The 19575-nt window shown below is 38.3% G+C and overlaps 1 long non-coding RNA gene across 1 annotated transcript; it reads right to left on the minus strand.

Moving 5' to 3' along the window:
• Positions 1-9716: 9716 nt before the first annotated feature.
• On the minus strand, positions 9717-19325 carry LOC144240995 (uncharacterized). Its single transcript, XR_013337931.1, has 3 exons — positions 18634-19325; positions 15562-15778; positions 9717-10306 (listed from the first exon to the last, which is right to left on the minus strand). It is a non-coding gene; the product is annotated as an uncharacterized LOC144240995 (long non-coding RNA).
• Positions 19326-19575: the final 250 nt, after the last annotated feature.

Consider the following 19575-nt stretch of genomic DNA (forward strand, 5'->3'; position numbering starts at 1 on the left):
GAAATGAGGGAAAGTGGGACAAAGAACAGAGTAGTTACTAGCAAATATAAAGATCGTAGACTTAAAATGGACAGTTTTTTTAATTAGAATAAAGGTGAATGAAATGAAGACTCAATTTAAAAGGCAGGGATTGTCCAACTGCATAAAAAAGAAAGGCCAACCTACTTATGGTGTATAAGACTCAGACTTTAAATATAAAGACACAAATATAATAAAATAAAAAACATGGGGAAAATATGTCAAAGAGCAAGCTTAAGAAAGCACAAGGTAGAATATTAATATCAGACAAAGTGGACTTGAGGACAAGAAGCATTATCAGAGATAATGACAAAAGGTCAATTAATCAAGAATATATATAAATGATAAGTGTGTAAGTATCTAGTAACAGGGTTTAATGAAACAATAACTGTCAGAAGTAAAAGAAGAAATAGAGAAATCCACAATTATAGTTAGGGATTTTAACAATATAATTAGAGATTTAAATCTCTCTACATGTACTAGTTGATAGTACATGTAGAAAAAACAATCAATAGCAATATAAAAGATTTAAATAACAGTATCAACCAAATTAAGTTCTTTGACATTTTAAAACATTCCACTCAACAACACATTCTTTTTAAGGACATATGGAACATTACCAATATAGACTATATGGTGGGCCACAAACACACACACACACACAGACACACACACACACACACACACATCTTTGGTTTCTAAGGATTGAAATAATACAGAGTATATTTTCTGGCCACAGTGGAATGAAATTCGAAATAAAGAACCCAGTGTTTGGAAAATCCTCAAATATTTGATGATTAAGGCACAAACTTCAAAACTATCCATTAGTCAAGAAATAAAAATGAAACACAACTATTTTAAATTGAATGATGAAAATATAACATATCAAAATTTGTAGAGTGTCATTAAAGCAATGCTGAGAGAACACAAATTACCAAAGTGGATGCAAGAAAAAAAAAAAGAAAATGTGACTAGCCCTTTCATATATAAGGAAATTTATTTTAAAAACTTTTTTAATGTTTTTTTAAATTTATTTCTGAGAGAGAGACACACAGTGTGAGCAGGGGAGTGTCAGAGAGAGAGGGAGATACAGAATCTGAAGCCGGCTCCAGGGTCTGAGTTAGCTGTCAGCACAGAGCCCGACGTGGGGCTCGAACCCACAAACTGTGATATCAAGACCTGAGCCAAAGTCGGACACTTAACCAACTGAGCCACCCAGGTGCCCCAAGGAAATTTAATTCATAATTAAAATCTTGCACAAAGAAAACTTCCAGTCCAGATGGCTTCACTGCTAAATTTACCAACATTTAAGATGGAAATAATACTGAGTTTGCATAAAATCTTTCAGAAAATAGAAAGAAACATTCCATAGGGCCAGCATAATTTTCATACAAAAACCGGGCAAGCACATGATAAGGAAAAAAAAAAAAAAGAACAAACCTATCAACCAATATTGCAGCCAAGAGCATGTTCATGGATTGGATGACTTAGTATCATTAAGAAGCCCGTTTTCCCTTGTTTATCTGAAGATTCAATGCATTTCCCATTCAAAATTCTAAAGTTTGAATAACCAAAACAATCTTGAAATAGGACAAAGTTAGAGGACTTACACTACTTGATTTTAAGACTTACTGTAAAGTTATGATAATCAAGACAGTATTATATTGGTATAGACTGGTGTTTCTCAACCTTGGCACTATCAACATTTTGGGTTAGATAACTTTTAGTTGTGGGTGTTGTCCTATGCATTGTAGGCTGTTAAGCAGCATCTCCGGCCACTGTTCACTAGATGCCAGTAGCAGCCCGCTCTCTGAATTATTACAACTAAATTTATCCACACGTTGTCAAATGACTCCCTCCCTCTGTCCTTCCAGGAGTGGGGCAAAGTCACCCTGATTGAGAACCACTGGCATAGAGATAGTAGAATGAGATAAATTGATCAATGAAACCCACCAGAGAGACCTACATTTGTATCACCAGTTGATTTTTGACAAGGCTGCCAAAGCAGTTCAAGAAGAAAAGTCTTTTCAACAAATTTGCAATGACATAATTCATAAAGAACCCAAAGTAGAAACAACCCAGAGGACGGGCACCTGGGAGTGTTCGTTGGTTAAGTGTCTGACTCTTCTATCAGCTCAGGTCTTGAGTTCTTAAGGTCATGATCTTAAGGTCATGAGTTCTTAAGGTCAGATCTTAAGGTCATGAGTTCAAGCCCCACAATGGGTTCTGCACTGGGCGTGAAGCCTACTTAAACAAATAAACAAAACCCAAATTCTACCAACAGAAAAATGGAAGCATAAATTATGGCATCTTTATACAGTAGAATGCTATGTTACAGTGAAAAGGAGTAAACAACTATACTAAAAATTATAAATGAATCTCAAAACATTTTGTTGAACAGAGAATCCAGATACATAGTGTATAATTATATTTTACATGAAATTCAAGAACAGGCAAATCTAATTTATGCTGAAAAAAATCAGGAAGTTGCTTATGGCAGGAAGGCTGGTAACTGAACACAGGAAACATTCTGGAAGTGATGTAAATATTCTATATCTTATTTTTAAAAAGATTCATAGAAGTGACATGATTGGATCAAAGGGAAATATATATGACATTGTGTTCTATATTACACTTTTCCCCCTATGTTTTTATTTAAATTTCTGTTAGTTAACATACAGTGTAATATTGGTTCTAGGTGGAGAATTTAAGGATTTATCACTTATATACAACGTCCAGTGCTCATTACAAAAAGTGTCCCCTCCTTAATACCCATCACCTCTTTCACCCAACTCCCTGCCCACCTCTCCTCCAGTAACCATAAGTTTGTTCTCTACAGTTAAGAATCTGTTTCTTGGTTTGCCTCTTTTCCCCCACTCTGGTCATTTGTTTTGTTTTGTTTCAATTTTTTTTAAGTTTATTTATTTATGAGAGATAGAGATAGCATGAGTGGGGAAGGGACAGAGAGAGAGGGAGACACAGAATCTGAAGCAGGTTCCAGGCTCTGAGCTGTCAACGCAGCTGAAGTCTGAGCTGACATCTGAGCTGAAGTCTTAACCGACTAAGCCACCCAGGCGCCCCTTGTTTTTTTTCTTAAATTCCACATTATGAGAGAAATCACATGGTATTTGTCTTTCTCTGACTGACTTATTTCACAAAATATTTTTTCTGAGTCTATGAAGATAAACAAAATTTTTCTCCTTAATTTTATTGGTATGCTGAATTATTTTAAAAGGCTTTCTAATATTTAACAAGCTTTACATTTGTGGGAGGGGAGACCCCTTACGATATATACTTTCTTTTTATTGTGCCATTGTATTCTACTGGCTAATACGGTTAATAGTTTAAGATGTTTTCATTGATATTCATAAGTTGGTATTGATTATTGGCACAATCTTTTTCAACTTTTGGTGTCAATATGCTTTCTTCACAACTGAGTTTAGAAGTTTTTCTTCTTCTACTGTGTTCTGGAATAGTTTAAGTCACATTACTATTATTTGACCTTTAAAAAGTTTGGTAAAATTTCCTTGTGAAACTTTCTGGTCCTGGTGCTTATTTGGGGTGAATCCATATAACCATTTTCTCTTTGTCTTCCGTGGTAATTATCCTATTTATACTTTCTGTCTCTGCTGTTCGCGTTGCTGCTACATCTTTTACAAAATTATTCATTTCCCTTTGGGTTCCCAAGTTTATAGAGAGAGTTATGCAGAATGGAGGTGACCATAAAAATCCTTTTCCAACTGAGATCTAAAGTGTGTAATCCCTGGAAGCAATGCTAGGCCAGCAGACGTGAGCTGCCCTAGGGAAGGTGGGACCGAGGGTCATCCTCTGCAGTCATTTCTTATAATTCATTAAAAAAATCCCTGATTGACGTTATGTCTTTGTCACTTCCCCACTTTGCCTTTTTTTCTTTAATTAGTTGACTAGTGGCTTGTCTATTTCATTTATTGTATTCAAGGAAAGCTTTGTGTTTATCAATAATTCTAGTAGTTTCCTGTTTTTTAACTCATGAAGTTCCATTTTTGTCTTATTTGTTCCTTCCTGTGGCTTTATTTTGGTTTACTATTTTTTTCTTCTAGATTTTGGAATTGGTAGTTAATTCATATATCTTATACTTATGTATGTATTGTACATATATATGTATGTACTTATATAAGTAAGTGTATGTATGTATACTTGCATATGTATACTTATTTATTTATATACAATATGTGTATGCAATTTTCCCTCTCATTAGTGCTTTAACTATACATCATAACTTCTGACGTGTAATGTTTTCATTCTTGTTATTTTTTTTATAAAATTTTTTTAATTTATTTTTTTAATTTTAATTTTAATTTTTTTTTTTACAAATAGCTTATTGTCAAATTAGTTTCCACATAACACCCAGTGCTCTCATTTTTGTTATTTTTAAAGAACTTCTGCAATTTTCTCTTGTATCTCCCCCTTGACTTAGAAGTCAATAGTGTGTGTACACATCTGTGTGTTTTTATATCTCTTAAAATTATTATTATTTGTAGTTAATTCCTAGTTTTATTTCATTGGAGTCAAAGAATGTTCTTTGTACCATATCCATCCTTGGGAGTTTATTTAAGTTTTCTTTGTGACCTAAACTCTGATCAATGTTCCTGAGTGTTACATATGCGCTTGAAGAGCAAATGCATTCTTTTACTGTCAGGTTTCAGAGTTTGCATCGGATGTGTCTTTGACTCCAGCCCGCCCACCATTTTGCTCTGACCGTTGTTAACAGCCCTCTGCTCAGCTGCACTGGTGTGTCTCTTGCTTTTTGCCCTGGGCTTTTCTGCCACTGGCACGTGGAGGATCTGCAGGGGGACTGCTCAGCCATTCTGGATCCTGTGCAAGCCTGAAAGCATTGTGATTTTAACAATGTGTTAATATCTCCTGGGGCAACGCTGGAAGATGGGAGACAGTGGTGAAATATTCTCTTCCTTGTCTCAGGTGGTAGATTCTGAGATCCATTCATTATATGTGTGGTTCCTCAGATAGATACCTGGTCACTTGCTCTCTTGTAGATGTTGTCAGTGGATTTTGGCGTTGTTATTCTGCTGCCTTGTCTTGTATTTTTTTAAAGTTTATTTATTTGTCTTTGAGAGAGGGAGAGAGAGAGAGAGAGAGAGTGCACAAGCAGGGAAGGGGAGAGAGAGGGAGGCACAGAACCTGAAGCAGGCTCCAGGCTCTGAGCTGTCGGCACAGAGCCCAATGTGGGACTTCAACTCACAAACTGTGAGATCATGACCTGAGCCAAAGTCAGACGCTTAGCCGACTGAGCCACCCAGGTACCCCTTGTCCTATCTTATTTTAATGGGTAATTTACAAGATTCAGAAACAACACTTCCCCTCCTAAAATTTCCCCATAGTTTTTCTTTATAAATTTAGCATATGTTTATATCCCTAACCAATATATTACTTTTGTATACTTACGAAACCTACGTAATTATAATTATATTGTTGGTATTCTGCTGCAATTTGCTTTCCCCCCCTTTTTTTTTTTAAAAAGCAAGCTTTTTCAGATCTACTTGTGATGTATGTAATTGTGTGTATCAGTTAAGAATCAGAAAAACAAATACCACTTTAGGTATGAAACAAAAGAAATGCGATAGGGGCATTGTTTCCATGCAGGTTCAAAGATCTGAGAAGTAGAGAATGGTGAAGCAAGCCAGCTGTTAGCATCAGCACAAAGACCCTGCTACCACTGGGGCTGGAAGAACTTAAGTGGTCCTGAGCTTAGCACCAGGCCATCTGATGAGACCTAGAACCATGGCAAGAGCTGGATTCATAGAGAAAAGAATTGTCTGGTGGGAAATGGCAGAGCTGTGGCCTATGATGGAGGAACTCCATTAAAACAGAGAAAAAAGAGGGAGAGATACCCTAGGTTTCTGCTCCCTCCAACTCCCCAGCCTCCATCTTGTACATCTGATTGGACAGGATGCACACCTAACCAGACGCCATTTGGCAAAGGACCCCAGACAATGTAGTTTGCAGTAGGATGAGGAATAGATCTAAAAGTAAACAGGCAACAAGTAGCTATAATTTACTTGTTTTTCACTGTTGTATAGTATTCATTGAATGAATATTCTATGGTTCATTCATCTATACTACTACTGATGAACGTTTGGTTTATTTCAGATTTTTTTCTATAGAAGCAAAGCTCCCGTAAGCATTCTTACTCATACCTCTTGATTCATATGTGCAAGAGTTTCTCAAAAATATACTCCTGGCAATGAAATATCTGTGTGGGAGGACTCTTGTTGGACTCTTCCAGGTAATTATAGACTCTTTTTCAAAGTGGCTACAGCAGAACACATTCTTATTAGTGGTGTTTTAGAATTATGGTTTTTCCATATCCAAATATCACTGTATGATATTTGTTTACCAATGTGATGAGTTCAAATTTTGTCTTATGGATTTATTTTGCATTTTGCTGCTTCCCAGTACAACTAAGTATAATTTCACATGCTGATAAAATATTTGCACTTTCTCTTGTTGATGTATTTTGCCAATTTTTAAACTTTCTCTCTCTTTTTATTATTGATTCATATTAGTTTTTTTTTATAAATTTAGTTTGGATTCTAATCTATACCAAGGATATGTGTAGCAAATATCATCAACCATTTTGTGATGTTTTCTCTATTGATATTGTCTTTTTTTGAACAGAAGTCAAATGTGAACTACTTTGATTTGTAACTTGATTGATATGTGTCCTGTTTAAGAAATACTTTCCTAAAGGCTGTAAGGGTATTTTCGAATACTGTATGCTTTGCCAGTCAGGGTTGAATGCAGGAAGTATAATCAAGGTATTTTAACCCAAGTGGTTTAAAAGAGAGAATTAATGCTGATGAAATCTGGATTTCTCATCAAAATAAAATCTATGACCCAGAATCAAAAATCCATAATCACAAATCTGTCACAACCACTGAGTCAGCCACGTCTCCTGACAGCTCTGAAGCTGGTAACTGAAGCCTGGAAGAGAATACAGCCAATGCTACCATCACAACGGTCCCTCCACAGGCGAGGCTGCCTGCTGGACTCTCCTTGGACTTGCTTGAAAGCCAAAAGCAACCTAACGCAGCAGGTAGGTGGCCTTGGCCTCATTGCCATTTCTAAATCTCATGGAAGTGCTTAATTGACTAGAACTAATTGTATCCTGTTCCTATGTTACTGAGAGTTGGAGAGTCTTTTTAAAATAAGATTTCTGCAGTGCAAGGATACACATCAGAGGAAAGTGGAAATGTATTCTTGAGCATCAGTAAACCACATTTTCAAAAACATGCACAATTTTGCCTTCCCATTTAACTCCATTTAATTCATCTGGTATTACGCTGTCAGGAATGAGCCTTATTTTGTTTTTCCATGTGGATAATCAATTGTGCAAGTACTATTTCTTGAAAAAGTTATTCTTCCTCTATAGATCTCCAGTGCTATTTCCATCATAAATGAAGTTTCCGCATACATGTGATATGGTTCTAATTTCTCTATTCTATTCCACTGGTCAGTTTTTCTATCTCTGTACCAACACCACACTGTATCAATTAATATCTTCATATATATTTTTGATAGGTGCAATATTTACCTAATTTTGGTCTTTTGCAGAAGTGTTTTAGGTTTTCTTTGGTCTTTTTTCTTTTCTTTCCTCTTTTCTAACATCTTATTATGTGCATTTCCAAACAAAACAAAGTTGGAAACATTTTATAGGGAATATACATATACTTACCTTCCAGATTTTATCATTAACATTTTATTATACTTGCTTTAATCCATCGATTTATTCCTCTATCCTTTGATCAACACATGCTATTTTTTAAAATGTTTTATTTATTTTTTAGAGAGAGAGAGAGAGTGAGAGCAGGACAGTGTCTGAAGTGAATTCCACACTGACAGGAGTGAACTCACTGCAGGGCTCGAACTCATGAACCATGGATCATGACCTGAGCTGAAGTTATACACTCAATTGACTGAGCCACCCAGGTGCCCCAACACATATTATTTGTGGTGCATTTCAGAGTATATTGTAGTCAATAACAGGCAAAACTAAAGTATGATGGGGGAAAAGATAAGAAAAATGAGTGTCCCCATAGGAGGCGGAAGGGCTCACTGGGAAAGAATAGGAGGAAACTTCTCAGATTATTATGTATGATGTTCGTTATCTTGATGATAGTTTGAGTTTCACTTTTTGTCAAAAGTCATTGAATGTTGTATGTAAGATTTGTGCATTTCAGATATGTTTAAGGGACACAAACTGTAAACACATGATAAACTCTTATTGATGGGATGCACACTCCTACCTCAGCAATTAGTTCTGGGTTTTCTTTTAAGTTTACTCCTTGCCCCACATTAGACTCTTAAAAGCTCTGTGAGATGCTTCATAAGCTTAGACTTTAGTTACAAATTCACATGCAGATATTATAATCTCGTCAAACCAAAACTATTGGGGGAATCCATTGATGGTCAATGGATGGATTTGTTAATAAATGTTGTTGAGGCAATTGCCTATCAGTTTGGATAAAAGGAAAACTAGTCTTTACCACCCATCTTACACTAACATGAATTCTAAGTATATTTAAAAAATAGTATAAGTATTAAGGAAAACACAGGTAAATAGTTTATAGTATTTGAATGTGAAAATTTTTTCCAAGCTAACTAAAACAGAGGCTAGGAAAATTAATTCTTTATATAATATTTTAAAACTGATATAAACACTCTCCAACAAATTCAGAATTCAGAATCAATTTGCAACACATATGTCAAGGAATGAGTCTCCTTATCTATAAAGAGTTCTTACATGTCAAAGAGAAAAAGAGTTATTACATGTTCCCCTCTTGAAATTCTGACCAAACAAATGGACAATGGCTAGACCACATATGAAAAAAGAGCTCTGACCCATAATCTTTGTAGCAATCAGCCCCAAATGGCCGTGATTTGGTAACTACTGTCACTTGCCCTAATTTTTGTCCAGCTCCAACTTAAGGCCAACTAGAGAAAGTCAAGTATGTTCCTCAAACCAATCATATGAATGGCTCACTTGTACTTCATTCATTTCCAGCTTCACCATGCCAACAACTCCCACCCAAAGCATACTTGAAGACTTCCCTTTATTTCACAATAAAGCTTTCCCACTTCCCCCTGCTGCCCTTGAATCACTGCCAAACACAAGCGATGGTGGCTTACTCCCTTGTTATAGGAGGCTCTGAAATGAAGAGTCTTTGCTTGCTCTCATTTGAATGCTCTTCATTTATTTCCATACTCCCAAACATGTACAGGGAACATGAACAGGCTATTAAAAACAGAGAAAAAGAAGAAAAGAAAAAAAAGTCAAAAGTATATGTGAATCTGTTTGATTTCCATAATATTCAGATAAATGCAAAAGGAACTCACATATCAGATTGACAGAGTTAAATAAATGATAGTGACTTATCATGGAAAGAGTATGGAGGAAGAGTAATTTTTTGTGAGTCTATGTGGAGAAGGGATACTTTGGCTATATGTATCTAAAGTTTTAAAAATGTTCATATTTTGGTCATGAAATTCCACTCTTATTAATTTAACCTACCCAAATTGTCTGTTCTATGTAAAAAGATATATACTTCATTGTTAATAAGAAGGATATATGAGAAGCTAACTATGCATCAATGGAAGGCATTAGCAGTGTCACAAGCACGTTAAAAAGGCACACGTGTGAGTTGTGTCTTTCTACAATGTCAGCTTTATTCAGCCATAAAGCAAGGTTAACATAATTATAAAGCAGGTTCAGGATCCCAAACTCAATGACATTTCACCATGTGATTAACTTGGCCTCTTACACAGCACACAAAGCAGAACACAAGACAAGTCACCTAACAAACAAGATTAACACAGAAGGTAGGAAGTTAAAAAACCGAACACAAAGTCAGCCTGTGGGGATGCAGTTGAGATAAAGCCTCAGTCTGGTCGAGGTCAGCTCTCGGCACATACTGTTTATTATGTACAAGCAGGGAAAGGCCTCAGTTCATTCAGAGAGCCATTGGTCAGAGCCTTCGGTGGTAGCTGCCTTTTTGAAGTGGTCAGACGTAGAGGGGACTATGTCTGAAGAGTCTGACAGCTTGCTGGAAAAACCCTCCCTTTTTAAAAAGGGATTTAGCTCTTTGGGCCTCTGCTTCTGCTTGTTATCAGTTCTGGGGTGTTGTCAACTAGTGCAGGTCTCGGTGATATCTGGTAGCCACAGTACCTTTAACTGCTTGCATCATTGCTTGACACTGGTCCCTGCTTGACATGAGTGACTCCATCTTGCTCTCTATAAGCAGTATTGGAAAATGATTTGTAATGCAATGTTCATGTTTGCAATTGTGTGATTTTTTGAAAGATCACACAATGTACTTTCTCATCTTGTTAAAGTATATCTCCCTCCTCCTTACCACCGAGGTTTTTGTTGTTGTTGTTTGTTTTTTGTTTTTTGTTTTTGTTTTTGTTTTTTACATTAATCCTTGGCCAATGGTCAGAATTTTTGCCCCAGGAAAGGAGACTGATACTGCCTAGAAGAAAAAGTCACAGCTCAGCTGTGAACATTTTAAAGTCCCCATCAAGATAAAAATCATAAAAACAGGGCATTAGGAAAGAAGAGAAAAATATTAATTTTCTGGAAAATTCCCAAACTAGATATTCACAAATCGAGAATCAATCCTTGGAGCATGAAAGAGTGGGGTTTATGATACAAAGAACATTCCTATCACACACGTACAAAATCTCTTGTGGGGTTAGGGGCGGAAGAAGCTAGGAGAGAAATAAGAGGGAAAAATAATTTAGTTTTCATGTGGTTTTGTGCCGCACTTCTGATTGGATCCCTGTTAGATCTCTGGGATTCCCTGACAGAGTCTGGAAATCTCAGAGTTCAGGGGACTTATAGCTTGCTTCCCCTTTGAGCTTCTGGTTGACCCACGGCTATATTTTTATATGTCCCACAGCTATATGGAGTGCGAACCACAGAAATGCCAGCACGGTAGCCTTAGATGGACAGAGGGTCTGAGACAGGGTCGTGTGATTTCCCTCAGCCCAGGCATGATGTTGAAGACAGCCAGACATCCCCATGTGCCCCAGTTTGGTGATGGGGTGGTGGTGGTGAAGAGTAGGGAAGTGGGATAGAGCAGGTTCAGAGCAGTGGACCTGGGAGGCTCTCATCATGGCACAAAGCAACGAGTGACCAGTGCAATACAACAGGGTGCTAGGAGAGTCTCCTAGCAGCTCATACACAGGGCCTGGGCCCGAAGTTCTACAGTTTCTCACGAGTCTACTTTAAAGCATTGCTTGATCTCTCTAGAATCCAAGTAGTAAGTAATAAGACAAAAGTTATCCAGAGATTAGGGTAAAACAAAGTTCACAGGGAGATGTGCAGGATGATAAGGGAGAGAAAACTGCAGGAAAATTGCCCTGGAACAGGGGCAGGTTTAGAATTCGTAAACAGGCTCTAAAATGGTTATAATCACCAGCGCGTGGGTGTAGCTTGATTTTATGGAGAAATGGACATGTGGCGTACGGATGTGCGGAGCTGCCTGAAACACAAGGTGTCAAACCACTCCTAATTTCTAGGTTGATTGGCTCTTGACATAGAAATATCTGGGTCAACTGGAGAGATACCTTGAGACCTGTCACGGGACGGGAGGAGGGCTGGAGGAGTCCCAGGTGAGAGACAGACATTCCAAGGTTGAGCATAGTATTCTGCCGAGCAAACCTCCTTTGTGAGGTAAATGGAAGAACTCGAAAGGTGCGGGTGGGGCTGAAGAAAAGAAGGGGTATTTTGTGTTCTTTTATTTTTAAATTATATTTGATAAGCAAAATGTCTGTAGGCAGCAATTTAGTGATGGGGAGAGTGCCCACTGAAAATTGTGGTGAATAGCAGATCTCAAATCTCATTACATGAGTAAAGGTCTAACAAAGTCTGCCTATTCTTTGCCACCCACTTGAGCTTCTACACTGCAAATAACCCCTTAGGCAAGAAGAGGAATCTAATGCGAGTGTCGTTTTCTACAGATGCCTTATTGTTGCTTTTCCAAATATAACCCTGAAAACTGGAGTTTGTTTGTGATGTAGGGAAATCGTTTGGCTGCTGTGAGGTAGGAAATCAGTGTGGAAAGAGTTGTCATAGCCACACGAAGTGGCCTATGTTTTACTGTGACGGTGCTGCTTGGAGTGAAAAGCAGGTTTTGATACTAAATTGGAATACTACTTTTTTTTTTAATAAGGACTAATTATATAAAAGTAGTCTAAATTTTTTCATTATTAATAGCTTTTCTCTTGTGACCAGTGACGTACAACTTGTTTGAGGTACTAAAGGTTAACAGAGGGTCAAATATTTTGGCTAGTGTCTTTTTCCGGGATCGCTCATGAGGACTGGCCTGTTAAGTGTAAAGTGACCTTGTTTTTTTGTTTATGATGAAAAGAAGAGAAGTGTAGGAAAGAAAAGACAAGGAAAAGAAAGGAAAAAGAAATCTATTACATTTCTGAGTGTTACCCAAACTACCATAACAGGTCTCGGCTGACCTTCCTGCTCTCCTTTATATTCCTTGAGTCAGTTACCCCCAAAGTAGCCAGACTAATAATATGCATCCCCTCCTGTCCCTATCCTACTTCAAACCCTCTGATGGCTTCTTATCACACTCAAAATAAAATCCAACCCTCCCACTATGGCTTCATAGACTCTATCTGACCTGGTCTCTATTTGCTTCTCGTTCCCCAACTCGCTCCAGCCTCACTTTCTCTCCCTTCCTTAAATAGGCCAAATTTATCCCCAGCTCACCGTGGCCGTGTTTGCAGCTCCCTCCCTGGAAACGCTCTGCCTCAGGTGTTTGCATAATTGCCTTATTATTTATTTAGCACTTCATTGAGATATAGTTCACGTGCAAGTGAACAGTATAATGGCTTTTATTATAGTTACAGAATTGTGCAGCCATCACCCATGATCTAACTTCAGAATACTCCCGTCGCATCCAAAAGAAATCTTGTTCCCCTTGGCAGTCACTTCCATCACCTGCCTCGTCCTCCAGCCCTAGACAACCAATAATCTAAGTTCTGCCTCTGCAGGTTTGATTCTTCTGGACATTTTACATAAATGGATTCATAAAGTATATGGTCTCTTGTGGCTGGCTTCTCTCACTTAGTATGTTTCTGAGGCTTTCCCATGTTGCAGCATGCATTATTATTATTTTCTTAAGTGTTTTGATTTATTTGTGTGTGTGAGGGAGAGAAAGACAACGTGAGCAGGGGAGGGGCAGAGAGAGAGGGAGATACAGAATCTGAAGCTAGCTGTCAGCACAGAGCCCGACACAGGGCTCAAACCCACGAACCGTGAGATCATGACCCGAGCCAAAGTCGGACGCTTAACCAACCGAGCCACCCACGCGCCCTGCATTATTAATACTTCATTCTTTTTTGTTGCTGAAGAGCATCCCCTTGTATAGATATGCCACATTTTGTCTATCTGTTCATCAGTTGATAGAAGTTTGTGCTGTTTTTACTTTTTGGCCCTTATGAGCAGGGCTTCTCTGAACATTTGTACACAAGCCTTTGGGTGGACATGGTTTTATTTCCTTGTGTACACAGAAGTTGAATCGCTGGGTCATATGGTAATTTTATGTTTAGCATTTTGAACAATTGTTCTTCATGGTGGCTGCGCTATTTTACATTTTCACCAGCAATGTAAGAGGGTTCTAGTTTCTTTACAACCTTGCCAACATTTGTTATCTGATTTGTTTTATTCCATTATTCTGGTCTGTACCCCAATGACAGAGCCGGTCCCTCTTGGTGACCAGTACTATACAACCCCTATGGCCACCATCATGCTGTTGTATTTATTGATTACATAAAAGCACATTATTATGTGAAATTTTATTATTTTTGTTGACTTGTCTATTGTCTATTTATCCCTGCCCTTACCCATTAGAATGTAAACCACATAAAAGAAAAGATACTGTCTGTCTTGTTTGAGATGTTTGAGATTCTACAGTGGTGCCTGGTGTATAATATAAATTGAATAGCTACTTATTGAATAAACCAGCTGTCTAAATTAGTAAAGCAACCTATAATTATCAAAGCAAGTTTGGAAGAATTTCCTTGAAATATACATTGACACAGGACAGAGTCTGCCTTTTATATAATCTGTGGAATTTCACAAGTGTTGTTTCATAAATGTGTGTTTAATGTTATAAAAAACTACTACACTGTTTTCAAAGCAGATGGAGCAGTTTACATTCCCACCAGGAATGTAGGAGACTTCCAGTTGCTCCACATCCTTGCTGGGACTGGGTCTTGGCAATTATCAGTATCATTTTATGTATATTAGCAAGATTCTTTTTTTTTAAGCTTATTTATTTATTTATTTTGAGACAGAGTGTGTGTGCCTGCAAGCAGGGGAGGGGCAGAGAGAGAGAGAAGGAAAGAGGGAATCCCAAGCAGGCTCCATGCTGTTCCCACAGAGCCCCACATGGTGTTCAATCCCATGAACTCTGAGATCACGACTTGAGCCAGAATCAAGAGTTGGACACTGGGGCTTCTGGGTGGTTCAGTCAGATTAAGCTTCTGACCCTTGATTTCAGCTCAGGTCATGATGTTGCAGTTCATGGGATGAAGTCCTGCCTTGCTTGAGATTCTCTCTTTCCCTCTCTCTCTGCCCCTCCCCTGCTCACTCGCTCTCTCCCTCTCACAAAGTAAATAAAATAAACTTCAAAAAAAAAAGAGTCAGTGACTTAACCGACTGAGCTACCCAGGCGCCCTTAATATCATTCTAATAGATGCGTTCTGATTTGTCATTGTGGGTTTTTTAAATTGTGGTTTTAATTTGCCTTTTAAAATGATGCTTATTTTTATGTGCTTATTTGCCGTCCATGTGCTATTTACTTGAAGTATTCATTTGAATCTTATGTGTTTTTCCTCCCCATTTGGGTTCTTTTCTTATTATTGAATCCTGACAGTGCTTTACATATTCTGAATGCCAGTTCTTTATTTGATATGTATTTTCTAAGTATTTTCTCCCCATCTACAGCTTGTCTTTTCATTGTCTTTCTTCTTTTTAAAAATTTATCTATATTTTTTCAATTTCATTTTAGTTGGACATTGGTATTATTCTCTCCCTTTTTAAAAATCAACTTTAATTTTTAGGAACATTTGAATTTACAGAAAAATTGTGAAGATGGTACAGAAAGTTCCTTCCTATATGTTTGAACCCAGTTTCCTCTATTATCAACAGCTTACATTAGCACAATACATTTCTTACAATGAAAAACCAATGTTGATACATTATTACCAACTGAAGTCTATATTTTATTCAGAGGTCTGTATTTTAGGGGACTCTGAGTGGCTCAGTCAGTTAAGCTTGTGACTTCGGCTCAGGTCATGATTTTGTAGTTTGTGAGCTCAAGCCCTATTTCGAGCTCTGTGATGACAGCTCAGATTCTGGGTCTCTCTCTCTCTCTGCCTCTCCCCTGCTTGTTTTCTCTCTCTCTGGATTAAATAAACATTAAACAAAAAAAGAAGTCTGTATTGTATTTGCTTAGTGTTTACCTGATGTTCTTTGTCCTTTCCAGCATCCCATTCAGTATGCCACATTATAGGTGATAGTCATCTTTCCATAGGCTCCTCTTGGCTCTGAGAGTTGCTCAGACTTCCTTTGTTTTGATGTCCTTGACAGTTTTGGAAAACACTGATCAGATATTTTGTAGAATTTCTCTCAACGCATTTTTCCAATATCTTCCTCGTGATCGGGCTGGGGTTATGTGTTCTTAGAAGGAAGACCGTAGAAGTTAAGTGTCACTTTCGTGACATCATTTAAGGATAGATAATAAATACCAACATGCATTATCACCGTTGAGGTTGCCCTTGATCTCCTGGTGGAGGCAGTATGTGTCAGGTTTTCCAAGTAAATTTACTTTTTCCCCTCTTTTCTGTACTGTGCTATTTTGAAGGGTGTTACTGTACACAGCCCACATTTGCACGTGGGGAAGCAATAGTCTGCCTCAAGGATGGAGTGTCTACGTAAATTATTAAAATTCTTCAGCACGGGAGAATTGTCTCCTCTTCCCACTTACTTACTCATTCTATTCATTTACTTATACTGATGTGAACCTGTGGATATTTTAATTTGAGTTATAATCCAAGATGACTTTTTTTTTTTTGGCTCAAATTATTTTACCTTTTGCCTCTGAGAGCTGTTTCAACTGGCCCTGTGTCCCTTTGACGTACTTCCATGCAATTGGATTGACACCTGTTTACATTCTGGTATAACAAGATGCTCCAGGCTAATCTTGTCCATTTCCTGCCCCAGTCCCCGAATCAGCCATTTCTCCAAGCAGTCCTATTTTCTTTCACTGGAGAATGATTTTAGGAGCTAATGTCTACAGACTTGGTGTGATTGTTGCTATTTGGAGCTATTTAGAGGGCCTAGAGCTGAGGAGAAAGCTCTGAGATAGAGTCTATAAATGCAGTTAGGTTTGTTACATTGTGGCCAAGAGGACAGTTCTCTAATTTAAAAGGAGATGTAGCCCTGAAGCAAAAGTGAGAACACTGTCACTTGGGTTGCATTCACTTATTAAAGACTTAACATGTGTCCTAATATTTTTTTCTAAATGTCTCCACTGTCTGGTGAAAATCATGAGCCCAGGCTCAGAAACCTCGCTGTTGATGGGGAATTTTTGAAAGGTAGAAACAAAGAAGTAACATGGATGGATCATTAGCTGTTTGTGTTTTCTTCCCCAAACTAAAAATTCCTTGATGGATTAGACTGTGCCTTATTTATGTATATCCAATATTTATTAGTTAATTAATCTTCTGGTCCATTTACTCATCAAATTCTTTTCCAACTTATCATGTGTCAGGCAGTGTTTCAGACATGTGGATAAAATATGGAAAGGCTAAACAGACAAGTCTCTTCCCCAGGAAGCTTATATTCTAGTAAGGGAGACAACTACTGAGCAAATAAATGAAGCAACAAAAATCCAGATAGTAAATGTATGAAGAAAACAAAGTAGGCTAACTGTATAGAGAATATACAGAGATGTGTGCAGGAAGAAGCCTTACTTTGGATAGGGCTGTTAAGGGAAGCCTTTGTGAAAAAGTGGTATTTGAACAGAGATCCGAATGAGAAAGTACCATCTATATGAATGTCTGGGGAAAGTGAAACAGCAAATGCAAAGAGGAAACAGCAAAGAAAATCCCTCTCAAGTGAGAATGGCTTCACTGACAAGAAGGCCCGTGAAGTTGGATCATAGTGAGAAAGGGAGAGAATGGCATGGAATGAAGTCATAGAAGTATTCAGAACTGGGTCATGTAGAGCCTTGTAGATCTTGGTGAGGAGTTGGGATTTCATTATAAATGTACTGAAAAGCCACTGGGGAATCTTGTGTGGAGGAGCAGTGTACCTGATTTGTTTTTAAAAGACTCTTCTGGCTGTTGGTTGGCAAGTGGGTCACTTAAAGAAAGAATTGCATATTATTATGACACTCTACTGTGAGCATAAATGTCGTGCTTAGGTGAGGTAGATTGAGTGTTCCAAGAACACAGAATGGAAAAATATCCCATTCAGCCATATCTCTGGGATACCATCATGATCTGAAAGGACGCAATTAATCTCTTTGCATGGAAAGGTCCCTTTGAGACGCAATTCCTGTTGGATAATGTCCCATGCTGTTGGCAAGAGTCTATAAAACACCTTTCCTTCAAACCATCTCAGACATGGTAATCCAGGAGGACTCAGGTACTGCATCTTAATTGCTGTCATCACAAACAGTTGCATCTGGTTGCTGGAGTGCCAGACACAAGAGTCCGTGTTCCATACCTGTGGTAACTGGAACATCATTTTCTATTATGTTCTATTTTGTTCTGACAGACAAATGATTAATTAGCACAATCAGCATCTCTCCTTGAAAATGGCCATGGATCAGTGTGTTCCTCTCCATCATGTAATTGAATCAGAGCCCACACACCTGTTTCCACTTCTTTTAAACAAACACCTGCCCAATAACCAACACAAAGCAATATTAAATCTCAACCTGCCTTGTGCATAAGTACATCTTTCAGCTTGACCTAATCAATGCTGAAAGCTATGAAAACACGGGTCCCAGGGAAGACTGCTGCCTGATCCTCACATGTAATCACTGTGTCTGCAGCTCTGGCCCCATTCGGGCTGCGTGACCGGGCTGCCCATGGCTACACTGCAGAGTGATTCAGAGTTTGGCTCTGGGGTCAGACCAGCTTAGGATTGTACTTGGTTTTCCGGTTGTGTGACATTGAGCAATTCACTTAACCCCATTAAGTCTCTGTTTCGTCATCTATAAACTTGGGATAATGACGCTTACAACAAATGTTTGTTGTTTCTCTACACGTAAGAGATTTAAGACAGTATTTAGCACATAGTAAGCAAGTGTTAGCATTATTTACTGTAACAAGAGAATATTAAAAACAATTAGATTGGCAAATTTCAGCTCTGGTTAAGATGAAGGAAGTGCATGCCATCCTCTCTTTTCCACTATTGCAACCAAAAGTCCTCAACAGAATACATGAAGCAAGTATTTGAACACTCTGAAAAATATATAGTAGCAAGTCAACTGGGAGGGAGAATAAATAACTCAAATAACACACCTTTGGAGCAGAGTCTCTGCTTCTTCTTTCCTCCCATATTTCCTGGCGTAGATTCCATGGCAAGCCTGAATCTTGAAGCTGTGCAGTAGGTGCTAATAGAAAATGCTGCAAGAAAGTTCTCACTCTTGGGCCAGAAGACTGAGAAAGGAGTCCTTGGGAAAGAGAGATGTTGGCCTCTTCAAGCCCTACCTCCCGTGTGCCTGAGTAATGTAGTGGCATCCCCATGGCAGTGGCAGTAGCAGCAGCAGTGGAGATTGGCATAGGAATAGCAGCTACAGCAACAGGTGGTTTGAAGGTTCTTTACTCTTGCTACTTTGCTCTGAGGTAGACCTAGTTTCAGGAAGTTCATTATGGTGCGTGGATGCTAAAACCATGGTTTTACATGAAAAGGGGCTCCTAGGAGTCAGCAAATGTGAGGGATTCACAGAAAGGAAGTAGCTGGAGTAAAGGGTTATTTAAATCTGTGACGTATTGGGCTCATCATGAACCATTCATGCATAGAACTTGACCATAAGCAACATGACAAACATGCTGAGAACTGAACTATGGTGTAGACCACCATCCAGGTTTCAGACTGAGCCCCAGATGGTTCATGCACAGGGGAGGCGAGATAATACAGAAAATTTGTGAATGCTAAATTGATACTGGGAGCCCAGCATGCAGGTGAGTCAGGGCTGTGGTCTGAATTAACTAGGCTGATTGCCTATTAAGCAAACAAACAAACAAAAAGCCCACAACACTCCCCTGAAAAATTTTAACCCAAAGTTGAGCCAAGAGCCTCGAGTTTCATAGACATAATATGAAAATGCCTGGGTTACATTCCAGAATTACTCAACATACTAAGAATCAGGGAAATGTTAGCAACCTTCAAGAGAAAATGTGATCAACAAACACAAAGTCCAGGATGACCCTGATATCGTAATAATCGGACACAGATCTTAA

The sequence above is a fragment of the Crocuta crocuta genome, unplaced genomic scaffold (assembly GCF_008692635.1).
Source record: "Crocuta crocuta isolate KB4526 unplaced genomic scaffold, BGI_CrCroc_1.0 scaffold197, whole genome shotgun sequence".
Taxonomy (NCBI): domain Eukaryota; kingdom Metazoa; phylum Chordata; class Mammalia; order Carnivora; family Hyaenidae; genus Crocuta; species Crocuta crocuta.